This window comes from Pelobates fuscus, chromosome 3, assembly GCF_036172605.1.
Source record: "Pelobates fuscus isolate aPelFus1 chromosome 3, aPelFus1.pri, whole genome shotgun sequence".
Classification (NCBI taxonomy): domain Eukaryota; kingdom Metazoa; phylum Chordata; class Amphibia; order Anura; family Pelobatidae; genus Pelobates; species Pelobates fuscus.
In genome coordinates this window covers 379,519,302-379,536,131 of record NC_086319.1, presented here as the reverse complement: position 1 = coordinate 379,536,131, position 16,830 = coordinate 379,519,302, and the positions used below count along the sequence as shown (strand labels likewise).

Sequence of the window (16,830 nt, the reverse complement as noted above, 5' to 3'; positions counted from 1 at the left end):
GGATATGCTAGCAAAACTCCTAGTACCATGTATAGAAAAAAAAAATAGCAATTGTGGGGTGACAGTCTCATTTAAGGATAGTGTTACTTTACCAGTTAATAGCAGTTTGTTTGACCAGTTGAAGACCCATCATTGCTTTGGGCAGGTGGGGGGAATCTGTTTTGCTAGTTTAGATTTGAATACTATTACTAAATTATGTGTAAAGGTGGCATTAATAGAATATCACATTCTAGAGTAAAGGTATGCTATGTGAGCTCTATGATTGGCAACAAAATAGGACATATGAAGGCATCTGTCTATATTTCTGACTTCATTAGTACCCTGGTCATTTGTCCAGCCAATACGGAGTTGCTTTTATAAGAGCATCGGTCCTCTTTTCTACAATAATAGAGGACTGATGAAGATCAGTTATGCAGTGAGTTACAGAAAGTCTTCAATGAAACAGATTTCACTAGGCAGTGACAGCGGAGGTTCTTTGTCTCGCTGGCCAGCTGTGACTGCAATTAAGACAAGTTGCAATACATGAGTATATATCGATGCACTACACATGGCGAGCTTCGACGTGGCTAAGGTATCACTGATTCAGGTACCAATGAAAGTCATGTAGTACATGGCTGTATGCTCAGTGCTGGCGTTATAGTGGATGGCTGTGTGCTCAGTGCTGGAGTTATAGTGGGTGGCTGTATGCTCAGTGCTGGCGTTATAGTGGATGGCTGTGTGCTCAGTGCTGGAGTTATAGTGGGTGGCTGTATGCTCAGTGCTGGCGTTATAGTGGGTGGCTGTATACTCAGTGCTGGAGTTATAGTGGATGGCTGTATGCTCAGTGCTGGAGTTATAGTGGATGGCTGTATGCTCAGTGTTGTAGTTAAAGTGGATGGCTGTATGCTCAGTGCTGGCGTTATAGTGGGTGTCTGTAAGCTCAGTGCTGGCGTTATAGTGGGTGGCTGTATGCTCAGTGCTGGCGTTATAGTGGGTGTCTGTAAGCTCAGTGCTGGAGTTATAGTGGATGGCTGTATGCTCAGTGTTGTAGTTATAGTGGATGGCTGTATGCTCAGTGTTGGAGTTATAGTGGGTGTCTGTAAGCTCAGTGCTGGAGTTATAGTGGATGGCTGTATGCTCAGTGCTGCAGTTATAATGGGTGGCTGTATGCTCAGTGCTGGAGTTATAGTGGATGGCTGTGTGCTCAGTGTTGTAGTTATAGTGGGTGGCTGTGTGCTCCGTGCTGGAGTTATAGTTGGTGGCTGTATGCTCAGTGCTGGAGTTATAGTGGATGGCTGTATGCTCAGTGCTGGAGTTATCGTGGATGGCTGTGTGCTCAGTGTTGTAGTTATAGTGGGTGGCTGTATGCTCAGTGCTGGAGTTATAGTGGGTGTCTGTAAGCTCAGTGCTGGAGTTATAATGGGTGGCTGTGTGCTCCGTGCTGGAGTTATAGTTGGTGGCTGTATGCTCAGTGCTGGAGTTATAGTGGATGGCTGTGTGCTCAGTGCTGGCGTTATAGTGGATGGCTGTATGCTCAGTGCTGGAGTTATAGTGGATGGCTGTATGCTCAGTGCTGGAGTTATAGTGGGTGTCTGTAAGCTCAGTGCTGGAGTTATAGTGGATGGCTGTGTGCTCCGTGCTGGAGTTATAGTGGATGGCTGTATGCTCAGTGCTGGAGTTATAGTGGATGGCTGTGTGCTCCGTGCTGGAGTTATAGTTGGTGGCTGTATGCTCAGTGCTGGAGTTATAGTGGATGGCTGTATGCTCAGTGCTGGAGTTATAGTGGGTGGCTGTAAGCTCAGTGCTGAAGTTATAGTGGATGGCTGTGTGCTCAGTGTTGGAGTTATAGTGGGTGGCTGTGTGCTCAGTGCTGGAGTTATAGTTGGTGGCTGTGTGCTCAGTGCTGGAGTTATAGTGGATGGCTGTGTGCTCAGTGCTGGAGTTATAGTTGGTGGCTGTGTGCTCAGTGCTGGAGTTATAGTGGGTGGCTGTATGCTCAGTGCTGGCGTTATAGTGGATGGCTGTGTGCTCAGTGCTGGAGTTATAGTGGGTGGCTGTGTGCTCAGTGCTGGAGTTATAGTTGGTGGCTGTGTGCTCAGTGCTGGAGTTATAGTGGATGGCTGTGTGCTCAGTGCTGGAGTTATAGTTGGTGGCTGTGTGCTCAGTGCTGGAGTTATAGTGGGTGGCTGTATGCTCAGTGCTGGCGTTATAGTGGATGGCTGTGTGCTCAGTGCTGGAGTTATAGTGGGTGGCTGTATGCTCAGTGCTGGCGTTATAGTGGATGGCTGTGTGCTCAGTGCTGGAGTTATAGTGGGTGGCTGTGTGCTCCGTGCTGGAGTTATAGTTGGTGGCTGTATGCTCAGTGCTGGAGTTATAGTTGGTGGCTGTGTGCTCAGTGCTGGAGTTATAGTGGATGGCTGTGTGCTCAGTGCTGGAGTTATAGTTGGTGGCTGTATGCTCAGTGCTGGAGTTATAGTTGGTGGCTGTGTGCTCAGTGCTGGAATTTTGGTGGTTGAGTGTTTAGTCTATGATGGAGCCATCTGGACTGTCTTTATGATCTATATAATGGTGGCATTATTGCAATTGTCTATCTAGTATTTGCAGACATTATAGTGACTATCTATATTATCAGTCATGGGCTGTCTATGAAGCAACAGTAGTCTGCATGTCCATCTAGGTAGTTCTAGTGACTTTAAATAGAGCACCGAGAGTTGTAGAAGGTTAATTATACACTTTCTGTTGAGCAAATAAAGTAAATTGAAAATTTCCAAGGTCCTGTCAATGTTTTCAAATGGAAACTTAGTTGGATGTTACTTTTTACTGTGAAAAATGGCAGTGCAGTCCATTGTTTAATTAACTAAAAATGCATACCATATGGAATAAAGGTGTGTATTGTAATGTTTTGTAACTGTACTGTACTAGTGCTCAATTTTCTCCACTTCATACAACTACATACTCACAATAGCTCCTCCCATTAACCATAAATCCTCTATCTATAACTCCTCCTATTACTCCATATAATCTCTCCCTATAACTCCTCCTATTACTCCATATAACCTCTCCCTATAACTCCTCCTATTACTCCATATAACCTCTCCCTATAACTCCTCCTATTACTCCATATAACCTCTCCCTATAACTCCTATTACTCCATATATCCTCTCTCTATAACTCCTCTTGTTACTCCTTATAACCTCTCCCTATAACTCCTCCTATTACTCCATATAACCTCTCTCTATAACTCCTCCAATTACTCCATATAAACTCTCCCTATAACTCTTCCTATTACCCCATATAATCTCTCCCTATAACTCCTCCTATTACTCCATATAACCTCTCCCTATAACTCCTCCTATTACTCCATATAGCCTCTCCCTATAACTCCTCCTATTACTCCATATAACCTCTCTCTATAACTACTCCTATTACTCCATATAACCTCTCTCTATAACTCCTCATATTACTCCATATAACCTCTCCCTATAACTCATCCTATTACTCCATATAACCTCTCTCTATAACTCCTCCTATTACTCTATATAACCTCTCCCTATAACTCCTCCTATTACTCCATATAACATCTCCCTATAACTCCTCCTATTATTCCATATAACCTCTCCCTATAACTCCTCCTATTACTCCATATAACCTCTCCCTATAACTCCTCCTATTACTCCATATAACCTCTCTATAACTCCTCCTATTATTCCATATAACATCTCCCTATACCTCCACCTATTATTCCATATAACCTCTCCCTATAACTCCTCCTATTACTCCATATAACCTCTCCCTATAACTCCTCCTATTACTCCATATAATCTCTCTCTATAACTCCGCCTATTACTCCATATAACCTCTCCCTATAACACCTCCTATTACTCCATATAACCTCTCCCTATAACTCCTTCTATTACTCCATATAACCTCTCCCAATAACTCCTCTTATTGCCCAATATAACCTCTCCCGATAACTCCTCCTATTACTCCATATAACCTCTCCCTATATCTCCTATTACTCATATAACCTCTCCCTATAACTCCTCCTATTACTCCATATAACCTCTCCCTATAACTCCTCCTATTATTCCATATAACCTCTCCCTATAACTCCTCCTATTATTCCATATAACCTCTCCCTATAACTCCTCCAATTACTCCATATAACCTCTCCCTATATCTCCTAGTACTCAAATAACCTCTCCCTATAACTCCTCCTATTATTCCATATAACCTCTCCCTATAACTCCTCCTATTACTCCATATAACCTCTCTCTATAACTCCACCTATTACTCCATATATCCTCTCCCTATAACTCCTCCTATTACTCCATATAACCTCTCTCTATAACTCCTCCTATTACTCCATATAGCCTCTCCCTATAACTCCTCCTATTACTCCATATAACCTCTCTCTATAACTCCTCCTATTACTCCATATATCCTCTCCCTATAACTCCTCCTATTACTCCATATAACCTCTCTCTATAACTCCTCCTATTACTCCATATTACCTCTCCCTATAACTCCTCCTATTACTCCATATAACCTCTCCCTATAACTCCTCCTATTACTCCATATAACCTCTCCCTATAACTCCTCCTATTACTCCATATAATCTCTCCCTATAACTCCTCCTATTATTCCATAACCTCTCTATAACTCCTTCTATTACCCCATATAACCTCTCTCTATAACTCCTCCTATTACTCCATATAACCTCTCTCTATAACTCCTCCTATTACTCCATATAACCTCTCCCTATAACTCCTCCTATTACTCCATATAACCTCTCTCTATAACTCCTCCTATTATTCCATATAACCTCTCCCTATAACTCCTCCTATTACTCCATATAACCTCTCCCTATAATTCCTCCTATTACTCCATATAACCTCTCTCTATAACTCCTCCTATTACTCCATATAACCTCTCCATATAACCTCTTCCTCTTACTCCTTGATAATCCCTACCTTACTATATATAAAACCCGTTTAGAGCTCTACCTTCACATTGTTTAATTTACGTTTCTAACATTAAATTTATAGATTTTTTTTTTATGAGACAGAAAAAACACACCTTTGGGCTATTTCTTGAATCATATATAAAATAAACAATACAAAATATGTGTACTTCACAAACACAATACTATGGGAGTGGGCTACGTGTTTCCTGCAATATGTCGGCATGTAGTTTGCAGACAGAGAAATTTCAGTGTATTTAAGGACGGAGGACTCAGTTATCATCGGCGATGGAATTAATCTAAAAATATACTTCCCACTCTTTTTCTCTTGAAATTATAAGAAACTTAGACTAATGCCTATAGTGTCATGTAAGCACTAGTCATAATTTATGTGACACGTCTCTTTTTATAGTCTTTCTGTACACTTAAGGACATGAAGACTTTATTAAATCCATATTATGACATCCTGCTTTCATTTTTAATTTTAAGTTAACGTCCCTTAAGCCCGTACTTTTTTTTCCCTGCATTTAACAATTATTAGTGTGAAGAGTAACTGAAACTGGACTAATAAAGTTATTGTTAAGCATTATTTTAAGAGCTAAATGGTAATTAATCAAGTTTCAAAGCACATTTTTGTTTATTAGAATAGTCTTTACAAATGTATTCACATAGAATTCTTTTTCTCTTTTTGAAAGATAATCATTAATATACATATTGAATCCATTATCCACTTTATCAGAAATGTATGTACGGCAGATGTTTAAATGATTTAAGAATTACAGATATATATATATATATATATATATATATATATATATATATATATATATATATATCGCCAGTAACTGCTCTATAGCTGGTCCTTACTTATACATATTTCTGCTTTTCTGCATCTTAAGCTGGCAATATATTTATAATATATATTCTATACTATACTACACACACGTATATATTTTTAAGGCATACAAACATAGACACGTATATTCATGTATTTAACTATATTAAACATATATTATACATACTTATTTTAAACTCAGAGAAGTGCTTATTTAATGTGAATAACACAAACGTAAGTAAGCAATATTGAACTAGAACACTGATATATATTACTCAAGAAATCCACGTTGATTTAATAAAATGCATAAGAGCCGTGACTAGTTTTCTATACTGGAATAAATATACCCACAAACATAAGAAATAAATTCTAATGTATACAAATTTATATTGTGAGTATATATATATATACACGCACACACATATTTATTTCTATCTATATATATATATAACTTGTGCGTAAGTATTTTCAAAATCAATTCTAGCAATAAAACAATACAATATATTTATAAAGATATAATAATGTATAATACCTGTATATCACTGTGGCTTAAGAGTGATCTAAAAATAAGTCATAAACAGATTTGTTTATGCTTATGCGTTATACATTATTATTATTTCTATTGCAATAAGGTTTACCGTCCAAAACTTTTTATCACAAAGAAGAGTGCTATAATGCCAAAAGTGAAATGTTCACATAAGTAACAAAATAACTCAAAACAAGAAAACTACCCAATATCTCAAATGAAGCTGAGAGGGAACTTTATCACAAATGTTGCCTTAAAACTGTGATTTAAGGTCAGTACTTTAATTTGACCTTACTGCTCATGTGTTGGCTAACTGGAGAAACCCCGCTCAAACATAACTCCTATAAGGATCTGCGACTTGAGAGTGACTTTCAATAAACCACATTTCTTAACTTTGACCATCAAGTACTTACACCTCCAATTAAATGAACAAAGGCGTAAATACTCAATGTATTTAATGTGGCCCTCAAAGAAACCCATACCTCAACAGGACTAACCAAAAAGTGGTTCACACTTTGCTCTGGAACCTTATACTGTGGTCACTGAGATAACATATACGTTTTTCAAATGTGGGCCACAAGGACAGGTACCCCAAATTTAGTTCATGGAGTGGAACCACCTCAACTACATAATAATCACAAATAACTTACCCCTTCAAAGTAGCTCACAAATAGGAACGTGCTCCTTAAGTGACTGAAAGTCCTCAAATTCAGGGTAAAAGGCACATATAATTTCCAAACCTGCTAAAAATACCTTCACCCCACAATTTGCCAGGAATGAGCACTTTACGTATGGCAGACACATGTACCAGTAGTGCGGGACACTTCAAGGTATGTCCACCAAATATGTGGCAAAAACAGCAGGTACTACAAGACCAGCAGCAACCGATTGGCACTCAATTTGCCTATCATGCCTACAGTGAGCTTTCATTTTTGTGGTTATAAAAACAGGGATTTGCCCCAGTATGCTCAAAAAACAATCACCTGTAAACTCACAGACTGATACAGATCAGGCGGGAAAGAGACCAGACCTGACACGTCCACAGATCCACAATCCACGAGATTGACACACACACAAATAGATAGCAAAGCAGTGGCTCTGGCAGGGAGTAAATGGCACTAGGTTGGCACAGAGCAGCCCAAGATATTTTATTGGGGGGGCCCTCGCTAGCACCCCCACAGCTGCAAAATTCAATACATGACAGATTCCCTCTGAATGCAATACATATATTACTAATAATATAATGGATACTAAAAAAAAAATCAGAGTAATGTATAAATATAATAAATGTATATATATATATATATGTGTGTGTGTGTGTGTATATATATACACACACACACACCTGTGTACATATTTAAAATAAAATACAATTAGAAGGAAAGCAGCATTACAGTGTAATCATTTATAATCTAATATAAATGTATATATACAATATTTTACTCTCTGTATTATAACCTATATGTGTATATTGCATAAAAATAGTTGATGCATCTTTCTTTTTCTGTTTTAAAAAATAAATAAAATATATTTCTTTAGTGTACCTAAAGTCCATATTTTACATTTCAGTACTATATACAATCCCATTTCTCAATGCATGTAAATCTACCAGGTATATAGGTACATATATGTAGTAAGTGCTCAATCTCAAAGTAATTGTGCACTCCTGTCCTTAAATAAAGGTTGCAGGGCAGGTGGTATGGGGTCAGTCCTACCCTGGGTCTGGGTCGGGTTGGTGCCAGTCTGGGTGGCATACAGAACCACTACAAAGAGGCCAGGACAAACTTTACCAACCTCCATCACAAAGCTTATACCATCCTCCACCACCCAACAAAATACATCATTGTGGAATTGTATTTTTATTATTGATACTACCCCATTACCTAGGAAGTTTAATCATATTAATCATGATAATAATAATGAAAAAAAAATGCACATACCAGGCAGGAGATGGCACATCTGCCAGCAGGTTCAACCCTACACACACACACACAGAAATAAAAAATAAAAACAACTTTTGAGTTTCCAGAGAAGTAAGGAAGAAAAAAAAAAGAATGTTTGAGGAGTTAAGGAATTCCTGTACAGGAACACACAAAAAAAGGTAAAACAAAAAAATGGAATAGAAAACACAAAAGAATAACTTCTAGAGAGACAGAGTGATCGTGTTGCCTAGAAGGAGATTCAGCAGAGACAAATAATTATTCAGAATATTAAAAAAAAAAAACAGGGGGGTAAAAAAATGGTGGGAAAAAAAGGCGCCTGGTAAACCTTACATCTACTGATCCTTTCTCCTCTGCTTCAATTGCTTTTTAGTCTTACACCCAGTCCAAAATGTAGGAAAGTCAGTGTAGAGAGCTGGAGCCATGCCATGTTCTGAGCAGCCAGCCTGTAGGATCTCTCAGCTGCAGTCAGCCTGCAATACTCTCTGTGCAGGGAGGGGGGGCACACACACACAGAGACACTCTGAGAGACAGCCCGGCTGTCTCTTTTCCCCCAAGTGCCGTAAGTTTTTACTTTCTTTCTTTTTCTTTTTTTTTATCTCCTTTCCTTTTACTTCACTCCTTAGTTTAGAGTTTCCAGTCTTTCCTATTCAAGCCCCCCCCCCCCCCCCCATCAGTTGCTTTTCATGCTGCCTGCTTTATTTTTACTTTGACTCCCATGCCATTTTAGTGCCAACTCTGGTGTTGGCATGGACTGGAGTTTTTCTCTCTTGGCTAGGTTTTCTCTTTCTCTCCCCCCATCCACCCTCCGGCTCCCCCTCTCTCCTCACCCCTAGCTCTCTCTCTCTCTCTCCCCCCACCTCTCCCTCTCTGCCACCTCCTCTCTTTTTACCTCTGTCTCCTAAATTGCTTTACCTCTTCTCTCTCCTTGCGCCCTATTTCACTCACACTCAGATCACTTTATGTATTTTTGTTTCTTATTTTGCTTCTTTCATTCTATCGTTTTTAGAATTCTATTTATCTTTTTGTGTCTTCCTCTTTACTTTCTTTCTTCGCTGTTTTTCCCCCAACAGCCCTTTATCTCTCCTCTCTCGCTCCTCTCACATTCTCTTATTTCTCTCTCTCTCTCTCTCTCTCTCTCTCTCTCTCTCTCTCTCTCTCTCTCTCTCTCTCTCTCTCTCTCTCTCTCTCTCTCTCTCTCTCTCTCTCTCTCTCTCTCTCTCTCTCTCTCTCTCTCTCTCTCTCTCTCTCTCTCTCTCTCTCTCTCTCTCTCTCTCTCTCTCTCTCTCTCTCTCGTGCCAGGGTATAACTGAAGTCGTGATTGAATTATTAATAAGAGACTTACAGTAGTGTTAACATTGTGTAATCTGTGAGTGCCATGGGTACAGCAGGGTGGGAATGGGGCATCGTGAATGAGAGAGAGGGGGGGTTGGTGCCAAGAGCCAGGAATGGGGTGAATTAGAGAGAGAGAGAAAGAAAACAGACAGAAAGTGAAAAAAAAGTTGGAAAGGAGGCTGAACACAAGTGAGGCAGAGGAAAGTCTGGAAAGAAGGGGACTGGGTTGAAGAACAGAGAAAGCAAGAGAAGTACAGTACAGATTCCAGATGGAATGATGGTTTCTCAGAGTAATCAGAGGACCTGTGTCCTGCTAAATATATGGCTGCATCTACTGAATCTTTCAAGGTGTGTATTGCTTTTGGGGTGCAGGAGGTGGAAGGGTGTGAGCAGGGGGGAAGGAAGAAGGAGAGTTTATTTTGGGGGCAAAGTTGATTTTTTTTTCCCTGCAGCCTTAACTTCCCCCTGTGAAATAATCTGAAAGAATGTGGCCATATAACATTTGATAGGGAAGATTAGAGGGACAAAGGTCTGGTGGGTGATTTCATAGGCTCTCTATCAAGGTTACACTGGCAGGGAGGGAGGGGGGTATCAAAACTGCACCTGGGGATTGCTACAACTGGGGGGTGGGGGGGGAGTTACAACTGGCGGGGGAGAGGGGAGTAGAACAGGTAATAAAAGAAAGCATATTAAAGGTGTACAGAACAATAGAGAAGAAGTTTAGAGTAAAATATAAAAGAAAGAGAGAGGTGTCTGATAAACCGTGAAAAGGAAGGTGTGAGAGTGCATTTAAACCTGACTGTGAAAGGAAGTTGAATGAGAGAGCTTGACGAGAATAAAGAATGAGAGGGGACTGGGGTAAGAAAAGGAATGAATGTGAGTGGGGGCTGCAGTAATGCACACATTAGAGGGCTGTTGTTTGGGTGAGGAACTGAGTGTGCAGGAATTTAAAGGAAGAGAGAAGTGTGAGTGGAGGCTTCAATAAGGCTAATGAAATCAAAAATTGTTAATTGAGAGTGGGTTATAATAAGAGTGAATGGGTGAGAATGAGAGGGCTGGTGAATGAGAAGAATGAGAGTGAGAAATGGTTCATGGAGAGACTGAGTGACAGTGTGCTTTAGTGAGAGAGAAGATTTAAGAGTGAGAGAATGAATGAGTGTGAGAGAGGGCTGCAGTAAGGGAAATTAAGGAATACGAGAGACATTTTAAGAAAAAGCGAATGAGTGTAGAAAGGAGAAGCAATGTGCATGGGAGATGTTTGTGCTCACACTAATGTAAAGAGAAAAGTGAGTGCATGATCACTAAACCAGACATAGTGCTGAGTGTGAGCACTGAGGTACAGAGAGAATTGAGTGTGAGAGCACTAATACAGAGCCAATGTTTGAGAGACAACTAAGAACAAGTGATAGTGCGCTATAGCTCAATGGTAGAAAAGCTGAGTGAGTTTTAGTATTAAAGAGAAATTAAGGGATAAAATGACTCAGATTTTAAAGCATCATAAAAAATAATGCAATAAAAAGAAATCATGCATAAAATAAACTCAAAATGAAAATGCATGCGCAATCCAAAGCTTGGCTCTCTGTCCTTGGAGGAGAGGGAGCTCAGTCCAAGTTGAGTGTGTGTGATGTTCATAAAATTAAAGCAGGCAACCCGGAACTCTAATTCTAGACTACCTGACAGACATCTCTGAAGGGCGGGCTTAGAGATACAGAGATTTCTACAATTCTAAGCTACTCCTAGATCTGTCATTTAAAGACAAAGCGAGAGTTGAAAGTAAACACAATCAGGGCCATTTACTAAACTGAAAATTCAAAGTGACTTCCAAATTTTAGGCAAAAGTAGCTGGACTTGAAGCATTGCTGACTTAGAGATTTATTCTAGTTCAGTTATTTCGACCCTAAATATATAATTCACTTTGAATTCTCACTTTAGTGAATAACTCTGCCAGTGTTTAATAACACTACTTTTGGAAAAAGCTAAGTGGATTATAGCTTTACAATATAAAGATCTGAGTGTGTTAGAACTCAGAGAAAGAACTGAGACATGTTCTTTTTCATTTACAAAATAAATCGTATTACATTTATTTGAAATATGGAATACACAGCTGGCACATAAACATGAGATAAAATAACAATTCAACATACAGATTGCTGTTTTTGGAATCCTAAAATAATGTACATTTATGAACACATTATTTATGTGTTCATCCTTCACAAAAATGTAGGCAAACCATCAGCTTGCAATGTTTCAGTCAGGGTTTGAAATATTAGCATAGAAGTGGAATACCATTTTTTTCACATGTAGTAAGCATGACATAAATAGATACATGGAAATTGTTAAATGCCCTCATGGGTATTTATGAGGAACCTGATCTAATTTTTAGGAATGCATACAGCCAGTTCAATGACACCAATAATCTATGTTATACAAGGCTTTTCTATTGCGGCCTACAAAGTATCTATGGAGTGTGATAAATGTGCCTAAAACCATCCCTCCTGCCTAATGGGTGCTTTAATGCAGCAGTGTAGCTTGACCAACAAAGGTTGCTGTACAGTGGGAGAAGGGGAGTATAGATTACAGTCCCTCTGAGATATGACAGGACAGAATAAAACCCTGGCACAGAAATTTGTTTCTCTGCACGGTGACAATTGCATTGCAGCAAAGGGATTGGTATTGGCACTAATAAGGTTTATAAAGATGTTAGGGTGTGCAAACACTACAGCAAAAAACAAACAAAAAAATAACGAGTGAACTAGAGAACTAAGGTAGGTAGGAAGGGTAAGGGAGGGTGAGAGTTTAAGTGCAGAAAATGTATTTCATTTGTGACAGCAGTAAAGTAGATAGAGAACAATGTATGTGAATGTACTTTGGTAGAGGATCGGAGAGCACTAAAAAAGAGAAAGATGAGAGTGTGGGAGCACTAAGGTAGAAAAAATAAAGAGATATACATGAGACCTCTAAGATAGACAGATCTGTGTGTGAGAACTCTCACGTAGAGAAATTCTGGGTGTTTTGGAGCACTAAGTTAGAAAATACCTGATTGTGTAAGAGCACTAATTAGAGATTTACGGCAGATAAAGAACTGAGCATGTGACTGGAATTAAAGCAACACTCAAAACTAACCAATACAGCTTTTAGTACAGCTTATAATGGTACTACATTGCGGGTTCTGAAACCTTGCCTTTAAATTAACCATTGCCATGATTTTCGTGTTAATCTCCATTGCCCAGGCCTGGCTCCACCTCACTTCCCACTTACATCATATGGGGGAAATAGTGTTGAACGCACACTGCCCACTCACACACTCACACAGTTCAAGTCGATCTCTTTCGAATGCCAGAACTGTGCTTTGAGGCAGATTCTGTACAGTGAAGACTGCTGTGCGTGCACCCATTTTCTTAATTCCTGTTGCCCTGCTTCACTGTTCCTTCGTCCCTGATTCTTTATCCCCTCTATCAGTTTAAAGTTTTCCCATCCCATTCTGGGTTTATGCTTTCCGACCTCTAGACATCTTTCCAACTATCTCTTATATCAGCCATGCCACTGAAATGACCCAATGCATCATCAAAGCCCCACTACAAGTACATCATCAGCTTAAGCTGTGGAGGCACAAGTGGTGGGCAGCTCTACTTAATGTTTCATGGGTTATTATGACAGTTCCTCTTGTCTCTGCTGACAGTTGCCATTGCTCAGGTGGTTTAAGACTCTGTCAAGATCTTGTGCGATCATCATATCAAAGTGTTATTTTTGTGTGAGCAGATTAAAACAGAAGAATTAAGTGTGAAAGGACTGAACCAATTTTTTAAAATTAAAAATAGCTATGTGATATGATAAAGATAGATAAAATGAACACTGCTAAGCTCCGGTGAGTAAGGATGAAGGTGAGGAAAGACGAGTGAAAGTGTAGGATATAATTAAAGGGACACTATAGTCACCCAGACCACTTCAGCTCAATGAAGTGGTCTGGGTGCCAGGTCCCTCAGGTTTTAACCCTTCAGATGCAAACATAGCAGTTTCAGAGAAACTGCTATGTTTACACTAGGGTTAATCCAGCCTCTAGTGGCTGTCTTCCTGACAGCCTTTAGAGGTGCTTCTGCAACGCTGAATGCGGAAATCGCATTCAGCATGCAGAACGTCCATAGGAAAGCATTGAGAAATGCTTTCCTATGGACACTTTGAATGCACGCGCGGCATTTGCTGCGCATGCACATTCTGCTCGTCGGACGGGGGATCTGACGTCGGCGGGGGAGGAGAGATAACCAGCGCCGAGGGAGCCCGGCGCTGGATTAAGGTAAGCTGCTGAAGGGGTTTTAACCCATTCAGCGCCACGGGAGGGGGACCCTGAGGCTGGGGCACCCTCAGGGCACTATAGTGTCAGGAAAACCGCTTTGTTTTGCTGACACTATAGTGATCCTTTAAAGAGGAGCAAAATGGAACTGAAAGAGAAACTCCATGAATGACAGATCCACTTTAGTAAACTATGTTCATGTTCATGAGAGAATCACGTGAGATTAAACCGTTTTTGTTTTTTTGTGTGTGAATAGTTTGAAAACAATCAAAGTGCTGCCGGTGCTTCATTCTTTGTTTTATTTTTATTGCTTCCGAATTTGGGACCCTCAGGCGAATATGGCACCAGATCTTGGTCTTTTTCTTCAAATGTAATTTAGTGAAGGCTCTAGTTTTGAGCCATTATTTTACTGCTTAGCTGAGAACGTTGTGGGAACTAATGTGGGAAAACTTAGAGCTCCAATATATGATTATTAAACAGTAGCACATATCTTTATTAACAAAACCACGCAGTACTTCTACCTGCCTGAGAAAGTACTATAGTGTCCCTTCCCCAGGGATCACTGCGGCAATTCTTTGAGGTAAGGTCTTGCCTTATGACACAGGACTGGCTACTATTTACTCCTCTACGTACTTCTTTTCCCAGAAGGGTGTTGTCCCCTCTGGATGCCTACGTTTCAGCTCTATAACAATATTTTTTTTTTTGTCAATCTTTCTTTTATTGAGGCAGGAGTTAAATGGGGTACAGAATAGAGAAGAGGGGATGCACGGTATTTGTACAGGATGGGGTCACTTTAACACAATAGTACATCTCCTACGAATGGCAGCCTCATTTTATATTAAGCAAGCTTTCCAAAAAGGTAATAACACGTATAATGTAGCAGTTATGAAGGTAGCTTTGCAAAGACATACGGTGAATCTTATAACGTGTGTAACTAACATGTTTAGTCGTCAAGGTAGTTATAGGGCAATCTACGAGTTAATTAGCTGGGTGCTCAAAACAGTAGCTAGATGCGTTCCTAATCACGCAGAGTATTACAGTGGGCACCAGCGTATATAAATGGATATATGACCACCTAGCCCGCCGGGTTTCCTTGCCAGCTTGGTGTCAGCCTGGATGCAGTAGCAATCCGAAATGTTTACCTCCATTAATGTATCTATAGTAGTAAGTCAGAGATGTAAGTTATACAATTATGGTGGCAAGACACTTAAAAATGCCACCTGGTGGTCGCATGGTCTAAATATATATCTTAGATATTACGCGACTGGCACAGCTAATGCCCCTATGAAAAATGGGAATAACTAGTAAGGCTTAAGTGCAGTACTTGGTAATACAAAACATGGGGATATTCATATCACGTAGGCAGGTTGCTTGGGTAACATTGCGCCAGGTTGTAAGTGTTCGTCAGCTTGTGGTCTGGCCTTTTATGTCTGGGTCTTGGTTTCATTCAGCCGATCCCTGTCAGCATCATGGTTGATGTTGGTGGAGGGGTAATTGGTTGTTCAGCTGCAGAGGTGTCAGGTGGGTCAACGTGGAGGAGAATGGAGTGCGGCGCGAAGCTTCTCCCCAGCTCCAGGCTTTAGGTTGGGCCCACACCTCGTGTCCACAGACTCGGGTACCTCTCGGGGCCGGGTCTTTCCCATTGTGGGCGCTGTGGAGGGCCCTGATGGTTCTCCGCCGCCAGCGGCGGGCGACCCTCCTGCGGTGTGGTCGGTGTTTTGGAGTGAGTCTCCTGTTGGGCCCCTGCCTAGGAGGGCATTCCGCCAGCAAGTGTAAGGCGGCTGTGCCCGGGATCTGCCCTCTCCGTCTCGCGGCCTCCAGCTGCCCTATTACCTCATGTCGGTTAGGGGTTCGTTGAGCCCTCCGCTGCCCCAGTTTCTCCCAAAAACTTTGCAGCAGAGCATCCAGGCGTTCTTGAAGAGGCTGAGGGGACGCAGGCTCGGCGTTAAGGTTTGTGGTCGCCATTTTGTGGTACTCAGCTTGCTGGTTCAGAGCCTGCTGTGGAGTGTCGTCAGCTTTTGCGGCATTTGTGGGCCGACAATACATGCTAGTGGGGACCGGGATAACCCCGCCGGTCCTGGGGGGGGGGAGGGAGGTCCGATACTGCAGGTGCATGGATTGGTGAGCTGGGAGAGCGGCCGTCTCTCGACAGCCCTGTGAGATGTAGGCCTCGGTCCTTCGGTCCAGTATCACAGCGGGCATTTAGGCATGTGAGGTGTCCCCCGGTACCCCTTCCTTTGTGTAGCAAGGCAGGGTGAACTGGGGTGCAGGATCTGTCGATTTCCCGCTGATTTTCGCCGAAAACCGGGTGCAGGCTCCGGAGCCTACAGTAAGCGTGTCTGTGCAGCTCCCCAATCAGGCTCCGCCCCTATAACAATATTTTAAGTTACTTTAGCCGTAGTGATAGACCTTAACCAACAGTATCTCGGACTTTATAGCACATCTCAATTGCCTTATGGCACTCAGCTCTACTACTTGTATGACTGAAAGACACAGAAAACAGTCTCAAATATATATTAAATTAGGACTAGTCTTTCACTACTCTACTTTTAACTTGCGATGATAAATGTAAAATAACAGATAAAACAACAGTATGGGGAAACGTGAAACTAACTATCCATGAAAACAAAACTTTGTCACAAGGTATAGGTGTCAGGGAAACATAGATAATAAAAACCTGAATCATTTTGCCTGTGGTATGCAAATATATGTAGATATGCAAACTGTTTACATTAAACATCTATTCAATTCTGATATCTGCAACAAAGTATCTCTCAACCAACAGATGGCACTGCACCAAATGAAGTTCATGTAGTAGTCAGGTTATATTGTACAGGCTGCCCTGGTCAGGGCTGGCTGATCGAGTCTCTGAGTACAAGAAGGCCCCTAACCCCTGGACCATAGGCTAAGTCTCAAGCCCCTCTGCAAGCCTTCTAGACTCTTAACACATGATGATGAGGGAGT

The 16,830-nt window shown here is 41.1% G+C and overlaps 1 protein-coding gene across 9 annotated transcripts in view; it reads right to left on the bottom strand.

Annotated features, from left to right (window-relative positions):
* Positions 1–8,757, bottom strand: part of NFIX (nuclear factor I X) — a 170,707-nt gene extending 161,950 nt beyond the window's left edge. For 2 of the 9 annotated variants that reach the window (XM_063449557.1, XM_063449553.1), the window contains exons 1-2: positions 8,577–8,753; positions 8,244–8,280 (exon numbers count right to left, since the gene is read on the bottom strand). The gene's annotated coding sequence lies outside the window, so the exon portion shown is untranslated. Of the gene's footprint in view, positions 1–8,243; positions 8,500–8,576 lie in introns of those variants that run through there. The other 7 variants (XM_063449554.1, XM_063449549.1, XM_063449556.1 and 4 more) reach the window with 7 other exon arrangements.
* Between the last annotated feature and the right edge of the window lie 8,073 nt (positions 8,758–16,830).